Below are 15,886 nucleotides of genomic sequence, written 5' to 3' on the forward strand. Positions count from 1 at the left end.
GAAGGGAATGGCTACCCACTCCAATATTCTTGCCTGAGGAATTACATGGATAGAGGAGCTTGGTGGGCTATAGTCCACAAGGTCTCAAAGATTCAGATATGACTGAGCGAATAATACTTTAACACTTTTGTTCAATGCTATGAAGCTCTAGATTTGTGAAGGAAATTAAAAAACAAATATATGGTTAATTGACATTCTCCTTGCACTTATATACATAATGAGAATACCATAATGGTGGCAGGTTTTTGTGTTATGTTTTTGTATCAAGAGTAATCTTTCTTTGTGATCATTATGATCACAGGTGAGGAGTATTGGAAAAAAGGGTTAAAATGGGCAAAAATAATTTCTGGCTATCTTCTAGAGCACTGCTTGGGATTATCTCCTGAGCTGTTTAAAACTATGAACATTGTTAAAAGATTGTATCATGTGGAAGATAATGCACATGATTTTTGTCTGTAGGAATCCAAATAAACTGTATGTGATGTATCTGACTATTGCACCATGAATATTGACAGATTTTACTTCTATTTGTAAACTTATTTCAGTATTCTTTTTTAAAAAATTTATTGAAGTATATTTGATTTATGGGGTTGTGTACATTCAGTTGTAGAACAAAATTAAACAGATATACATAATCCAGTTTTTTTTTTTTTAAATAACTTCCCCATATAGGCCGTTACAGAGTATTGAGTAAAGTTCTTTGTGCTACACAGCAGGTTATTATTAGTTATCTATTTTATGTATAGTAATGTATATATGTTCAACTCCAGTTTATCCCTCTGGGCCATCTGTTCTCCTGGTAACCATAAGTTGGTTTTCAACATCCATGATTCTACTTCTGTTTTGTTGATAAATTCGTTTGTACCATTTTTAAAATATTCCACATATAAGAGATATCATATGATATTCGTCTTTCTGTTTCTGACTTATTTGACTCATTATGACACTCTCTTGGAGAAGAAAATGGCAACCCACTCCAGTATTCTTGCCTGGAGAATCCTGTGGACAGAGGAGTCTGGTGGGCTGCTGTCCATAGTATCGCACAGAGCCAAACACGACTGAAGTGACTTAGCATGCATGCATGCATTGGAGAAGGAAATGGCAACCCACTCCAGTATTCTTGCTTGGAGAATCCCAGGGACAGAGGAGCCTGCCGGGCTGCTGTCTATGGGGTCACATAGAGTTGGACATGACTGAAGTGACTTAGCAGCAACAGACACTCTCTGAAGTATGACCATCCATATTGCAGTTAAATGGCATTATTTTGTTCATTTTTATTGGTGAGTAATATTTCATTGTATTTAAGTACCACATCTTCTTTATCCATTCCTCTCTTGAGGGACATTTATGTGGCTTTCATGTCCCAGTTATTGTAAATAGTGCTGCAATGAACACTGAGATGCATGAATCATTTTTGAATTATGGCTTTCTCTAGGTATATGACCAGAGGAATTGCTGGATCACATGATAGGTCCATTTTTAGTTTTTTAATGAACCTCTATTCTCTTCTCTATAGTGACTATACCAATTTACATTCCCACAAACAGTGTAGGAGGATTCTCTTTTCTCCACACCATCTTCAGCATTTTGTTTGTAGATTTTTCTTCATGATGATCATTCTAACTAGTATGGAGTGATACCTCATTTTAGGTAGTTTTGATTTGCATTTCTCTTACAACTAGTGATATTGAGCTTCTTTTCATATGCTCTTTGGCTATCTGCATATCTTTTTTGGAGAAATGTCTCTTTAGATCTTCTGCCTATTTTTGATTGGATTATTTGTTTCTTGATATTGAATTGCATGAGGTGTTCCTATACTTTGAAGATTAATCCCTTGTTTGTTGCTTCATTTGCAAATATTTTCTCTCATTGTGAGGGTTGTGTTTTTGTTTTGTTTATGGTTTCCTTTGCTGTGCAAAAGCTTTACGTTTAATTAGATACCATTTGTTTACTATTTTATTTTCATTACTCTTGGAGGTGGATCAAGAAAGATATTGCTGTGATTTATGTCAAAGAGTGTTCTGCCTATGTTTTCCTCTAAGGAAACACTACTTGTAGTAGTGTTTTATGATCCTTTGTATTTCTGCTTTAGGTGTAAAGTTAGGTTGTTTATTTGAGATTTTTGTTTCTTAGAGATAAGATTGTATTTGTATCAACTTGCCTCTTAGAACTCCTTTGCTGCATACCCTGGGTCTGGGTTGTCATGTTTCCACTGTCATTTTTTTTCTAGGTATTTTTTAATTTCCTCTTTGATCATTTTCATGATCCATTATTTATTTAATGCCAATAATTTTTTTAAAAAAAATATTGGAGTATAGTTGTTTATAATGTATTAGTTTCAGGTCTCCAGCAAATTGCATCAGTTATACATATACACATGAGTGCATGCATGCTCAGTCATGTCTGCCTCTTTCTGACCCCATGGACTGTAGCCACCAGGATCCTCTGTCCATGGCATTTTCCAGGCAAGAATACTGGAGTGGGTTGCCATTTACTACTCCAGGACATCTTCCTGACCCAGGAACTGAACCTGTGTCTTTTGTGTCTCCTGCATTGGCGGCAGATTCTTTACCACTATGCCACCTGGGAAGCTCAAATATACACGTATCTACCCTTCTACTCCCTAGTATTCCTTTTTGCCTAATTGTAATACATTAATGATTCCTTCACTGACTAATTACATGTATTTTGACACATGTCTCTTTTTTACCAAAAAAAAGATGGCATTAGATTTTTCCTCTGATACATTAACTATCAAAATATATTATTCATGTCATCACTGTTTTAAGATAATGAGTGTAACCTATCAAAGAAACTTATTCATCCACATAAGCAGCCAAAAATATGCTCAGGTTTTCAAGAAATCAGAAAATGTGTTTTCCGTGAGCACTTCAATAATTAGTTTTATTTGGTATTATATTGCTCTCAGGGAACAGAATTTACGTGAAATACTGGAAAATCTAAAAAATACTTCCATATCCAAAAGATAATAATTTTCAAAATCTAAGATGCCATATATAGTAACAAGAATTTAACCATATGAATATACACTAAGATTATAGCTATACTTAACAAATATTAGAAGAGGGACAATAAAAATCAATATTTTGAGTTGTAGAGGATCAAATGATACTGTGGATTTTGTCAATACAATTGAATTAATGTATTAATGATTTAATGGGACTATTAAGTTGATCAGAAATTTGTATGTATACATTACTGTGATACTGCATAACACAAGAAAGTAAAATATCCAAGTAGCTAAAAACAGAGAATGACTTTTACAGAAAGCCTAAAAACAAGAAGCATAGAATAAAAATGTAGCATAAGCTAAGGTTGGTCTTTATGATTAGTGAGTAAAGGCTTCATTTTGCAACAAATATTATTTAAAGCACTAGCTAAAGGTTTTGAAAACAGAACAGTATAAATATGGTCTCCACTTTGAATTTTCCTAGCGAGCACTCTTAAAATTATTCTTTGGCATCTCCTTGGAAGCTGAAACTTGTGCAGTCTGTACCACTGTAGGAGGCAATCCTGACTATCTACCACAACCTATTCCAAAAGGATAAGCATTTAAAATGAAAGCTCCAAACCACAGAAGAGTTGCAAAAAGTGAGACAATATAGACTTTCACAAGTCTGGAGGCAAATAAATAAATTGACAATTTTCAATTATAAAAGTTTTAATCCTTAATATTAACATATTTGTGTATATTTTTCATTGTTTTCTCCATACAATGAATTTCATATGGGAGATCTCAGTGAGTTTATTTAATTTTACAATGCACAAATAGAAAGATACATACCTTAGTAGAAAAACAGGTGAAGTATATTAACATCTGTTTTACAGAGAATAACTTCAATATGTCAGTAAGCAAATAAATATTACTAGTGATCTAGAAAATGCAGAATAATTGAGATTTTTTTCCCATTTACTCAACTTGCAATGATTACAGATTAAACTTCACATTCATATCTAGATTTTATGAAAATGGTTATAGTGTACAGATGTTAAGAGAGAATAAATTAACATGAAGTTTCTAAAAATACAAAACTGAAATAGGCACCAAATTAAGCAAAACATCATATCAATGAACCAGGAATGACATCCCCTATAAATTATGTTGAAAAGGCAATAAGTTTATAAATTTATATATGTAAGTATATTCTAGAAATGACCACAAGAATGTAAACCACATTTCTTGTAAACCACAGAAATGCCTGTAAATATAAGAATATTTAAATTTATTACAAATAAATTTATATTATCAAAAGATAATATAAATGTGTATGTAAAATAAAAATATTATGATGCAATTATAAATGAAAAAACTAAAATAAGTAAGTGTATGTGTATAAAGATAATTATAAAATAAACACAATTGTGTTAGTAACATTTTTTCAAACATACAGGGTTAAAAATAGTAAGCAATCATTCTAACAAGAATGTGAAAAAAGGGGAAATAAACCTAGTGCTTGAATTTTCTTTTTAGAGATATATATGACATCCATCTTTCCATTGACTCCCTTTATTCCATGATGAGATATTTCCATTGCCTAGGCATTTGTCTTTTTGAAGTAGATATAGGTCATGGCAGCTAAATTGTCATTAGCTCCTTTTGAGTCATAAGTCTATTCTCTTACCCTTCCCTCAAGTATCTGTTTGTAGTGGGGGAAGCTTTAATTATCAGAGCAGTCTTAAAATAGATTAACTGTGTAATTGTAAACAATCATTTACACTGTTCCTAGAGCCTATTCCTCATTTGCAAGCATGGCTGACCTGTTTGGCTATTTCCCTAAAGGAAAAGGTTCTAGACTTAAGTAGAACCTTGTTTTGGAATATTGTCTACTGAATTTTATGAAGTGCTTGTATCTGAATATATTGAGTTCCTTAAAAAGTTTTCTTCCTCTCATCTTTTAGAGTATTGCATTATATAAATAGATATTTCTAATATTAACCAACCTCAAATTCCAAAACAAATCTTTCTTAATCACTATCATCTATTTTTACATTTTTTACACTGATGGATTCAATCTGTTAAGAATTCTCAGTACATAAAAGTGAGAATTTTCTAAATGTTCTTTTCTTGTACTGATTTTGTGTAGATTGGGTATCACATTGAAACATCCTTTATTAGCCCACTAAATGGGATTTCACATTTTCTTGTTCAGTTCAGTTCAGGCGCTCACTCCTGTCTGACTCTTTGCAACCCCATGGACTACAACACCCCAGGCCTCCTTGTCCATCACCAACTCCCAGAGACTACTAAAACTCACGTCCATCATGACGGTGATGCCATCCAACCATCTCATCCTCTGTCATCCCCTTCTCATCCTGCCTTCAATCTTTCCCAGCATCAGGGTCTTTTCCAATGAGTTTGTTCTTTGAATTAGGTGGCAAAAGTATTGGAGTTTCAGCTTCAGCATCAGTCCTTCCAATGAATATTCAGGATTGATTTTCTTTAGGATGGAATGGTTGGATCTCCTTGCAGTCCAAAGGACTCTCAAGAGTCTTCAATACCACAGTTCAAAAGCATCAATTCTTCGGCGCTCAGCTTTCTTTATAGTCCAACTCTCACATCTGTACAGGCCTACTAGAAAAACCTTAGTTTTGACTAGATAGAACTTTGTTGGCAAAGTAATGTCTCTGCTTTTTAATATGTTGTCTAGGTTGGTCATAGCTTTTCTTTCAAGGAGCAAGCATCTTTTAATTTCATGGCTGCAGTCACCAGCTGCAGTGATTTTTAAGTCCGAAAAAATAGAATCTGTCACTGTTTCCATTGTTTCCCCATCTATTTGCCATGAAGTGCCAGTATGCCAGCATTTTCTTGTTAGATTCTTATTAATCAGGTCAGGTGGTCTGGTATTCCCATCTCTTTAAGAATGTTCCACAGTTTGTTGTGATCTTCCGAAAGGAAATCAGTCCTGAATATTCACTGGAAGGACTAATGTTGAAGCTGAAATTCCAATATTTTGGCCCCCTGATGTGAAGAGCTGACTCATTTGAAAAGACCCTGATGTTGAGAAAGATTGAAGGCAGGAGGAGAAGGGAATGACAGAGGATGAGATGGTTGGATGGCATCACCAACTCAATGGACATGAGTTTGGGTAAACTCCGGGGGTTGGTGATGGACAGGGAGGCCTGGCTGACTGTGGTTCATGGAGTTACAAAGAGTGGGACACAACTGAGCGACTGAAATAAACTGAACACAGTCAAAGGCTTTGGCATAGTCAGTAAAGCAGAAGTAGATGTTTTTCTGGAACTCTCTTGCTTTTTTTGATGATCCAATGGATGTTGGCAATTTGATCTCTAGTTCTTCTGCCTTTTCTAAATCCAGCTTGAACATCTGGAAGTTCACATACCATTGAAGCCTGGCTTGGAGAATTTTGAGCATTACTTTGCTAGCATGTGAGATGAGTATAATTGTGTGGTAGTTTCAGCATTCTTTGGCATTGCCTTTCTATGGGATTGGAATGAAAACTGACCTTTTCCAGTCCTGTGGCCAAGGCTAAGTTTTCCAAATTTGCTGGCATATTGAGTACCATGTTGCCTTTTTCTTGTTATATTCTTATTAATATACTCTGACTTAGAAGAAGAATGAGGCTCCAACAACTTCTTACTAAGAAATACAAATTTCTCTAATCAAGTGTTCTTCTGACCTGATCTCAAAAAGTTATGTACAGTTAATTTAGATTCAGATTGTTTTTAAAACAAAATATGATGTGTTTTGAAGCAGCTATAATCCGTGCAGGTTTTTTCCACCCCCCTCCTCCTCAAGTGCAGATTATGTATTAACCAGTCCCACTTTTCCCTCTACATTGTTATAATTTTTGAAAATAAGTTTACTTTTAATGATGTATGTAAAAATTTGTCCTAATACTTTTTCCAAATGCTTACAATTTGAAAAGTACTTTATGTTTTCCTATTTAATTCCTCCATCTACTAATAACCTTGGTATTTTGAAAGATGTACACTTCACATTTTATAAGATAAACAGATGTAGTCACATCTTAATATTATATACTTTTCATGTAACTAAATGTAATCTGCCTATTTATATGTACAATATTCTAGAAATCCAAATGATATGAAAATTATCTGTGAAGTGATTTTAATACAAAAAAGTACAATGCCTTGCTATGTACATCACATGGACTAATTGTACATTTTCTTTCTTGCCCAAAGGGATTTATAAAAATGCATTGCCAAAAAGCTAAAGGATACTTAAATTTTACAATGCCTATGTGATTTTTATATTTTTGTAGCAACATGTACAGTTGGAAAGACAACTCAAGCTTTGATGGAATCAAATAAAAATATTATAGCATATGAAATATTTAATTTGCATACAAATCCTAACTGAATTTTATTTATGCACAATTGCAACTGACAAGTACTTATTTAAAAAAGAAAGGACTGAGGAATTTCATTAGCAAGAGTACTTTGATTTTATTTCCCCATAGGTGAAAAATCATTGAAAAAAATTACCTAGCAAAAAACATAATTTAAGTTTAAATCTCAGTTGGTGAAATGTGTTACACCTTCACATATAAAGTATGTGTTTTATTTGATTAAACCTATTGAAAATATGCTTTTAGGGGTTTTTTTATTATAATAAATTTCCAAAGTAGCTGATTTTAAAATATCCATTTCTATTTTATATTGCTTATTGCCATACGCACATTTTTGTTATTGTTGTTCAGTCACTAAGTCATGTCCAACTGTTTGTGACTCCAGGAACTAAAGCACGTCAGGCTTCTCTGTCCATCACTATCTACCTGAGTTTTCTCAAACTCATGTCAGTTGAGTCAGTGATGCCATCCAACCATCTCATCTTCTGTTTCCCCTTCTCCTCTGGCCCTCAAACTTTCTGAACATCAGGGTCTTTTCCAGAGATTGCTCTTCACATCAGGTGAAAAAAGTATTGGAGCTTCAGCTTTGGTATCAGTATTTCCAATGAATATTCAGGGTTCATTTCCTTTAGGAATGACTGATTTAATCTTCTTGTCCAAGGTACTCTCAAGAGTCTTCTTCAGAACCACTGTTCAAAAGCATCAATTCTTTGGCTCTCAGCCTTCTTTATGGTCTAATTCTAACATCCATATATGACTACTGGAAAAACTTTGACCATAGCTTTGACTATACAGACCTTTGTGGGCAAAGTAATGTCTGCTTTTAAAAACACTGTCTAGTTTTGACATAGCTATTCTTCTTTCATTTATTTTTTATTTTTATTTTATTTTTTTATGGTTTCAAGATAGATATTTTATTTTATTTTATTTTTTATGGTTGTTCATTATATTATTCTTTTTTTTTAATTTTTAAACCTGAAACACTGTATTACATTTATAAAATCAACTTTATTATAAATAATGTAGAAATCATGAGTAGAATCACTAGTTAACTTGACTCAATCATTTTCATTTGGTCTAGAGTTCTAAGAATATTTTGACTAATAATTTTTAATTTCTCTGTTATAATTAATCTCTGGTTTTTATAAGGCATTATTCATTTTAAAGCTCTCTATGACTAATGAATCAACTGGAAAATTAAGAAGAAAAGGAAATTGAAGTCAATCATACTTCTGGGAAGAGTGGAAAGCTACTATCTATTTTGTTTGATAGACATGACTCATTATAAACTTGGACTCTAATAGGCCTATCATCAGTGAAAGGAGTATGGTAGTGTTTCTTTTTTTAGTATTTTGCTTAACTTAAATATAGGAATATTATAAATATCTAAGGGATGAATTCTTTTTCAAAATTGCTTACTGATTACCTATATTTTCCCAGGGAATCAATAAATGTTTTTGAATGAATGCAATGTGGTGACACACAGGGATGACAAAACAGGTAAGAGTCCTCTCAAATAAAGTGTTCATCGGGGAAGGACTGTTCATGATAAGACAAACAGTGAAACTGTAGGAAAATTGAAAATAAATAGGACAGGACTTGGTGGTGGGGAGAGGACAATGTTTTATTTTTAAAACTTTTTATTTTGTATTGGGGGCTAGTCAGTTAACAGTGTTGTGATAGTGTCTGGTGAACAGTGGAGGGACTCAGCCATGCATATACATGTATCCATTCTCCCCCAAACTACTCTCCCATCCAGGCTGCCACGTAACGTTTAGCAGAGTTCCATGTGCTTTACAGTAAGTACTTGTTGGTTATTCATTTTAAATATAGTAGTGTGTACATGTTCAATAAATAGTACCATCTGGTAAGCTCTCTGAAGAAGTGACAGGTGACAAGCAGTCCTAATTACAAGGACAAGACAGTCATGTGACAATCTGGAGGAAAAGCATTACTGCCTGTCAGAAGATGAGATATAATAGTCTTGAGTTTGAATAATCCCGTTATTTTCCAGGGAGAGTCAGATTCTTAACTGAAGTGAAGGAAGGTTTGTAGAGGAACTCCACAAGGCAGGTAGGGGGCAATGAATTGTAGCCAAATGAGCTGCATTGTGTTTGAATATCATATATATATATAGATAGATAGATAGATATACATAGATGGACAGACAGACATAGATACAATAGAAAGCCACTGGAATGATTTAAAGCAATTAAACAATATAGCCAGCCTTTAAAGAAAAATACAAATAACCTGATTACTATAGAAGGTATACACCGGTGGCTCAGTGGTAAAGAATCTGCCTGCAATGCAGGAGATACAGGAGACCTGGGTTTGATCCCTGAGTTGGGAAGATCCCCTGGAGTAGGAAATGGCAATCCACCCTAGTATTCTTGCCTGGAGAATCCCATGGACAGAGGAGCCTGGCAGTCTAAAGTCCATAGGGTCACAAAGAGGCAGACACAACTGAAGTATCTTAGCATGTAAACAAAGTATAATCTTCTTTTTTTTTTTTATTTTAAATTTTATTTTATTTTTAAACTTTACAAATTGTATTAGTTTTGACAACTATCAAAATGAATCCGCCACAGGTATACATGGAAAAAAATCTCTAAAACAGTGACTTTTAAAGTAAACCAAGAGAGAAAAGAGGCTAGTTTGATTAGCATATGGTGTTGGATTAAGTGAAAAGTAGACAGATTTGGTATGTATTTTGAAGTCAGAACTTGCTGATGGATTGGCTAATGGAAGAAGGAAAATATTTTAAAATGAGGTCAAAGTTAATTATATTTGAGCTGTCATAATCATGGTCATCAGTCTTATCAATCAGAGTAAACCATTCTACACAGAAGAAATAACCTTAAGGCGAAAGCTATTCCACAAGCAGAAATTGTAGTGGCCAACTATGTCTCTAGAGCTAGAGAGAGGAAAAAAAAAAAAAAAGATTAAAAATTCAAAGAAAGATAATGGCTAAATATATAGATTTGTAATTCATCTTTATGGGCTTCCTTGGTGACTCAGGGGTAAAGAATCTGCATGCCAATGAAGGAAACACAGGTTCGATCCCTGTGTTGGGAGGATCCACTGGAGAAGGAAATACTAGAGTGGCTACCCACTCTAGTATTCTTCCTGGGAAATCCCATGGACAGAGGAACCTGATGGGCAACAGTCCATGGGGTTACAAGAGACACAACTTAGCAACTAAATAACAACAACAATTAATGTCTATAGTGTTGTTGTTGTTCATTTGCTAAGTCATATCTGATTCTTTGAGACCCCACGAACTGCAGCACACCAGCCTCCCGTCCTTCATTGTATCCTGGAGTTTGCTCATATTAATGTCCATTGAATTGGGGATGCTATCTAACCATCACATTCTCTGCCGGGCCTTCTCCTTTTGTGTAGATGAGGCATAATATGTAGTGTACATATAGTAAAAACAATAGAAAGTCTTGCCTTAGGAGTTTATTAAAATGTTATAAAGAGCTCAAGATGACTATTGGGGTGGGAACACAAGATTAAACATTTCATACATGCAATGAAGAAGGTAAGTCAAAGTTCAGCTCTATTTCAAGAATTACCTGTTCAAATTCTCAGAAAGATTTGAGAACTCTAAAGTTTTGTTACTCACAAGAAAACCCTTTATTTATTCTTTATATAGCAAGAATTGCCATAAGGTTTTTTTGTTTTCCGAATACTTAAACATGACAGCCCATTTCTTTTTCTTGTAAATCTTAATACAAAACAGAGGAAAGTGAGAGTAATATTCCATGTTTTTGGTGAGAGGGAATAAGTAGCCTCTTATTTTTTTCAGTTTTTAATTGCATCACCATACATCATTAGAACACAAGTAAATTTTTATAATAGAACTAAAATAGAACTAACTTAGATGAAAAATAAGGTTTGAAGAATATATGTGAACTCAGCAACAAGCCAGATGTACAATTTAGAATTAGACATCTGAATTCTAGGTAGTGAGTGTTCCTGAAGGCTTGAAAATTTAATGATATCCTTATTTCAGTTTTTAAAGAATGCTTTTCTTGTTCAATCACTTAGTCATGTCCAACTCTTTGCAACTCCACAGACAACAGAATGCCAGGCTTCCCGTTCTTCACTATCTCCCAGAGTTAGCGCAGTTTTCATATCCATTCAGTCAGTGATGCTATCTAACCATCTTATCCTCTGCTTCTCCCCTTCTCCTCTTGCCCTCAGTCTTTCCCAGCATCAGGGTCTTTTCCAGTGAGTCAGTTCTTTACATCAGGTGGCCAAAGTATTGGAGCTTCAGCTTCAGCGTCAGTCCTTCCAATGAACATTCAGGATTGATCTACTTTAACACTGATTGGTTTGATCTTCTTGCAGTTCAAGGGACTCTCAAGAGTCTTTTCCAACACCACTATTCAAAAGCATCAATTCTTCAGCACTCAGCTTTCTTTATGGTCCAACTCTCACATACATACCTGACTAGACGGACCTATGTTGGCAAAGTGATGTCTCTGATTTTTAACATGCTAGCAAGGCTTGTCATGACTTTTCCTCCAAGTAGCAAGAATATTTTAATTTTGCATCTATAGTCACCATTCACAGTGATTTTGGAGTCCAAGAAAATGAAATCTGCCACTCTTTACATTTTTTTCCTCAACTATTTGGCCATGAAGTGATAAGACCAGATACCATAATCTTAGTTTTTTTTTTTTTACATGTTGGGTTTTAAGCCAGCTTTTTCTCTCTCCTCTTTCACCTTCATCAAAAGGCTCTTTAATTCCTCTTCTATTTCTACCATTAATATTGTGTCATCTGCATATCTGAAGTTGTTGATATTTCTCCTGGAAGTCTTGATTCCAGCTTGCGCTTTATCCATTGCCACATTTCACATGAAGTAGTCTGCATATAAGTTAAATAAGCAGGGTGACACTATGAAGCCTTGACACTCTCCTTTCCCAATTTTGAACCAGTCTACTCTTCCATGTCTGGTTCTAACTGTTGCTTCTTGACCTGCACACAGATTTCTGAAGAGGCAGGTAAGGTGGCCTGGTATCCCTATCTCTTTCAGAATTTTCAACAGTTTGTTGTAATCCACATAGTCAAAGGCTTTTGTGTAGTCAATGAAGCAGAAGTAGATACTTTTTTGGAATTCCCTGGATATTTCTTGATCCAGAGGATGTTGGCAATTTGATCTCTGGTTCCTGTACATCTGAAAGTTCTTGGTTCACATGTTATTGAAGCCTCAGTTCAGTTGCTCAGTCATGTCTGACTCTTCCAGACCCCATGAACTGCAGCACGCCAGGCCTCCCTGTCCATCACCAGGCCTCCTTGTCCATCACCAACTCCCAGAGGCCACCCAAATCCATGCCCATTCAGTTGGTGATGCCATCCAAACATCTCATCCTGCTGCCTTCCCCTCCTCCTCCCGCCCTCAATCTTTCCCAGCATCAGGGTCTTTTCAAATGAGTCAGCTCTTCACATCAGGTGGCCAAAGGATTGGAGTTTCAGCTTCAACATCAGTCCTTCCAATGAACACCCAGGACTGATCTCCTTTAGGATGGAGTGGTTGGATCTCCTTGCAGTCCAAGGGACTCTCAAGAGTCTTCTCCAACGCCACAGTTCAAAATCATCAATTCTTCCATGCTCAGCCTTCTTTATAGTCCAACCTTCACATCCATACATGACCATTGGAAAAAACCATAACCTTGACTAGACAGACCTTTGTGGGCAAAGTAATGTCTCTGCTTTTTAAAATGCTGTCTAGGTTGGTTATAACTTTCCTTCCAAGGAGTAAGCATCTTTTAATTTCATGGCTGCAATCACCATATGCAGTGATTTTGGAGCCCAGAAAAATAAAGTCAGCCACTGTTTCTGCATCTATTTGCCATGAAGTGATGGGACTGGATGCCATGATCTTAGTTTTCTGAATTTTGAGCTTTAAGCCTAGCTTGAACAATTTTGAGCATTACTTTGCTAGCATGTGAAAAGAGCATAATTGTGTGGTAGTTTGAATATTCTTTAGCATTGCACTTCCTTGGGATTGAAATGAAAACTGACCTTTTCCTCTTCTGTGGCCACTGCTGAGATTTCCAAATTTGCTGGCATATTGAGTGCAGCACTTTAACAGCATCATCTTTTAGGACTGAAGTAATTCATCTGAAATTCCATCACCTCCACTAGCTTTGGTCATAATAATGATTCCTAAGTCCCATTTGACATCACATTCCAGGATGTCTGGCTCTAAGTGAGTGACCACACCATTGTGGTTATCTGGTTCATTAACACTTTTTTGTACAGTTCTCTTATATATTCTTGCCACCTCCTCTTCATCTCTTTTGCTTTTGTTAGGTCCTTGCCATTTCTTTCCTTTCTTGTGCCCATCTTTGCATGAAATGTTCCCTTGGTATCTCCAATTTTCTTGAAGAGATCTCTAGCTTTTCCCATTCTATTGTTTTCATCTATTTCTTTGCATTGTTTATGTCAGAAGGCGTGCTTATGTCTCTTTGCTATTCTCTAGAATTCTGCATTCAGTTGGGTATATCGTTCCCTTCCTCCTTTGCCTTTCATTTCTCTTCTTTTCTCAGCTATATGTAAGCCCTTCTCAGACAACCACTTTGCGTTCTTTCATTTATTTTTCTTTTGGATGTTTTTAGTCACCACCTCCTGTACAATGGTACAAACCTCTGTCCATAGTTTTTCAGGGACTCTGTCTTCTGGATCTAATTCTTTAAATCTATTTGTCACCTCCCCTGTATATTATATTGGATTTGATTTAGGCCATACCCAAATGGCCTAGTGGTTTTCCCTGCTTTCTTCAACTTGAGCCTGAATTTTGCAATAAGGAGTTCATGATCTGAGCCACAGTCAGCTCCAGGTCTTGTTTTTGTTGACTGTATGGTGCTTCTCCATCTTTTGCTGCAAAGAATATAATCACTCTCTGGTGATGTCCATGTGTAGAGTCATCTCTTGTGTTGTTGGAAGAGGGTGTTTTCTATGACCAGTGTGTTCTCTTGGCAAACTCCATTAGCTTTTGCCCTGCTTCATTTTGCACTCCAAGGCCATACTTGCCTGTTACTCCAGGTATCTCTTGACTCCCTACTTCTGCATTTCAGTCCCCTATGATGAAAAGGACATATTTTTTTTGGGTGTTAGTTCTAGAAGTTGTTGTAGATTATCGTAAAACCAGTCAACTTCAGCTTATTCCCCATCAATGTTTGGGGAATAGACTTGGATTCCTGTTCTGTTGAATGGTTTGCCTTGGAATAGAACCAAAAACATTCTGTCATTTTTGAGATTGCACCCAAATATTGAATTTTGGACTCTTGTTGGCTATGACAGCTGTACCATTTCTTCTAAGAGATTCTTTCCCACAGTAGTAAATGCAGTGGTCATCTGAATTAAATTTGTCTATTCTCATCCATTTTAGTTAACTGATTCATAATATGTTGATGTTCACTCTTGCTGTCTCCTGTTTGACCACTTCGAACTTACCTTGATTTATGGACCTAACATTCCAGGTTTTATACAATATTGTTCTTTATATCATTGGACTTTACTTTCACCACCAGACACATCCACAACTGTGTATCATTTACACTTTTGCTCAGCCTCTTCATTCCTTCTGGAGCTATTTCTCTGCTTTTCTCTAGTAATATATTGGATGCATACAGACCTGGGGTGTTTATCTTTCAGTGTCATACCTTTTTTGCTTTTTCATATGTTCTTACTATTTAAAGAATAGTAAGAGAAATTAATGTGATCGCCATATTCTTTCAATGATCTTATAGTTTGTAAGTATCATACAATTATTTTTAGTTCCATTCATTCAACACTAAGAATAATCCTTATTTCAAAACTTCTGAGTTAGAACTCGAATGCATTTTATGACTCAGTTCTGCCATTAAATCAAAAATTTTCATTATTTTGTAAATAATATAAAACTACTCTGGATCAAATAAAAATCTCTCATGGAAGTTAGCATAAATAACAAGATATATATTTTATAGAGAAATGATACTGAATCTTTTCAAACATTTTTAACAAAATAAAATGTAGCTTTTTACATTAAATTCATCTATTTCCATGGGGGCTGATATTCTAAAATTTGCAATAGTGTAGAAGCCAGTACAATAGAAGGACCTAAGATACAATTCATGTTTTAGCAAAAATTGTGAAAACCTTGTAAACACATCTGTTTATTTACAGATTTTTATTGATTCTGATGATTAAAATAAATTTTGCATTCCTTTTAGCTATGAAATTTTATCTATACAATTGGCAAAAGGCTAAAGAATTTTATTTCCAATGATTTGGCATTTGTACAAGAAACAGAGCTTCATATACAAAAATGTAGTAATAAATATCAAAAGCAATGGCAATGCTAATATATTTTTAACTAAATATGCATCTTATAAATATTGAACCCAAAATATAAAAGTATAGACAGTTGGAGGTATGAATTCATAAAAACAATAAGAAATCTCATTTAGTTTATTAATTCTTATTATGTGACAGATATTTTCCTAAATACATTAGCATTTCTGATTATTCCT

At 34.9% G+C, this 15,886-nt stretch overlaps 1 protein-coding gene across 6 annotated transcripts in view; it reads left to right on the plus strand.

Moving 5' to 3' along the window:
- LOC102411273 (DBH-like monooxygenase protein 1) overlaps nt 1-15,886 on the plus strand; it is a 321,541-nt gene that overhangs the window by 79,523 nt on the left and 226,132 nt on the right. For 2 of the 6 annotated variants that reach the window (XM_044932879.2, XM_044932882.2), the window contains one exon: nt 8,793-8,852. The exons of the other annotated variants lie outside the window; for them this stretch is intronic. The gene's annotated coding sequence lies outside the window, so the exon portion shown is untranslated. The remainder of the gene's footprint in view (nt 1-8,792; nt 8,853-15,886) is intronic. 6 annotated transcript variants of the gene reach the window in all.

The sequence above is a fragment of the Bubalus bubalis genome, chromosome 20, assembly GCF_019923935.1.
Source record: "Bubalus bubalis isolate 160015118507 breed Murrah chromosome 20, NDDB_SH_1, whole genome shotgun sequence".
Lineage (NCBI taxonomy): Eukaryota > Metazoa > Chordata > Mammalia > Artiodactyla > Bovidae > Bubalus > Bubalus bubalis.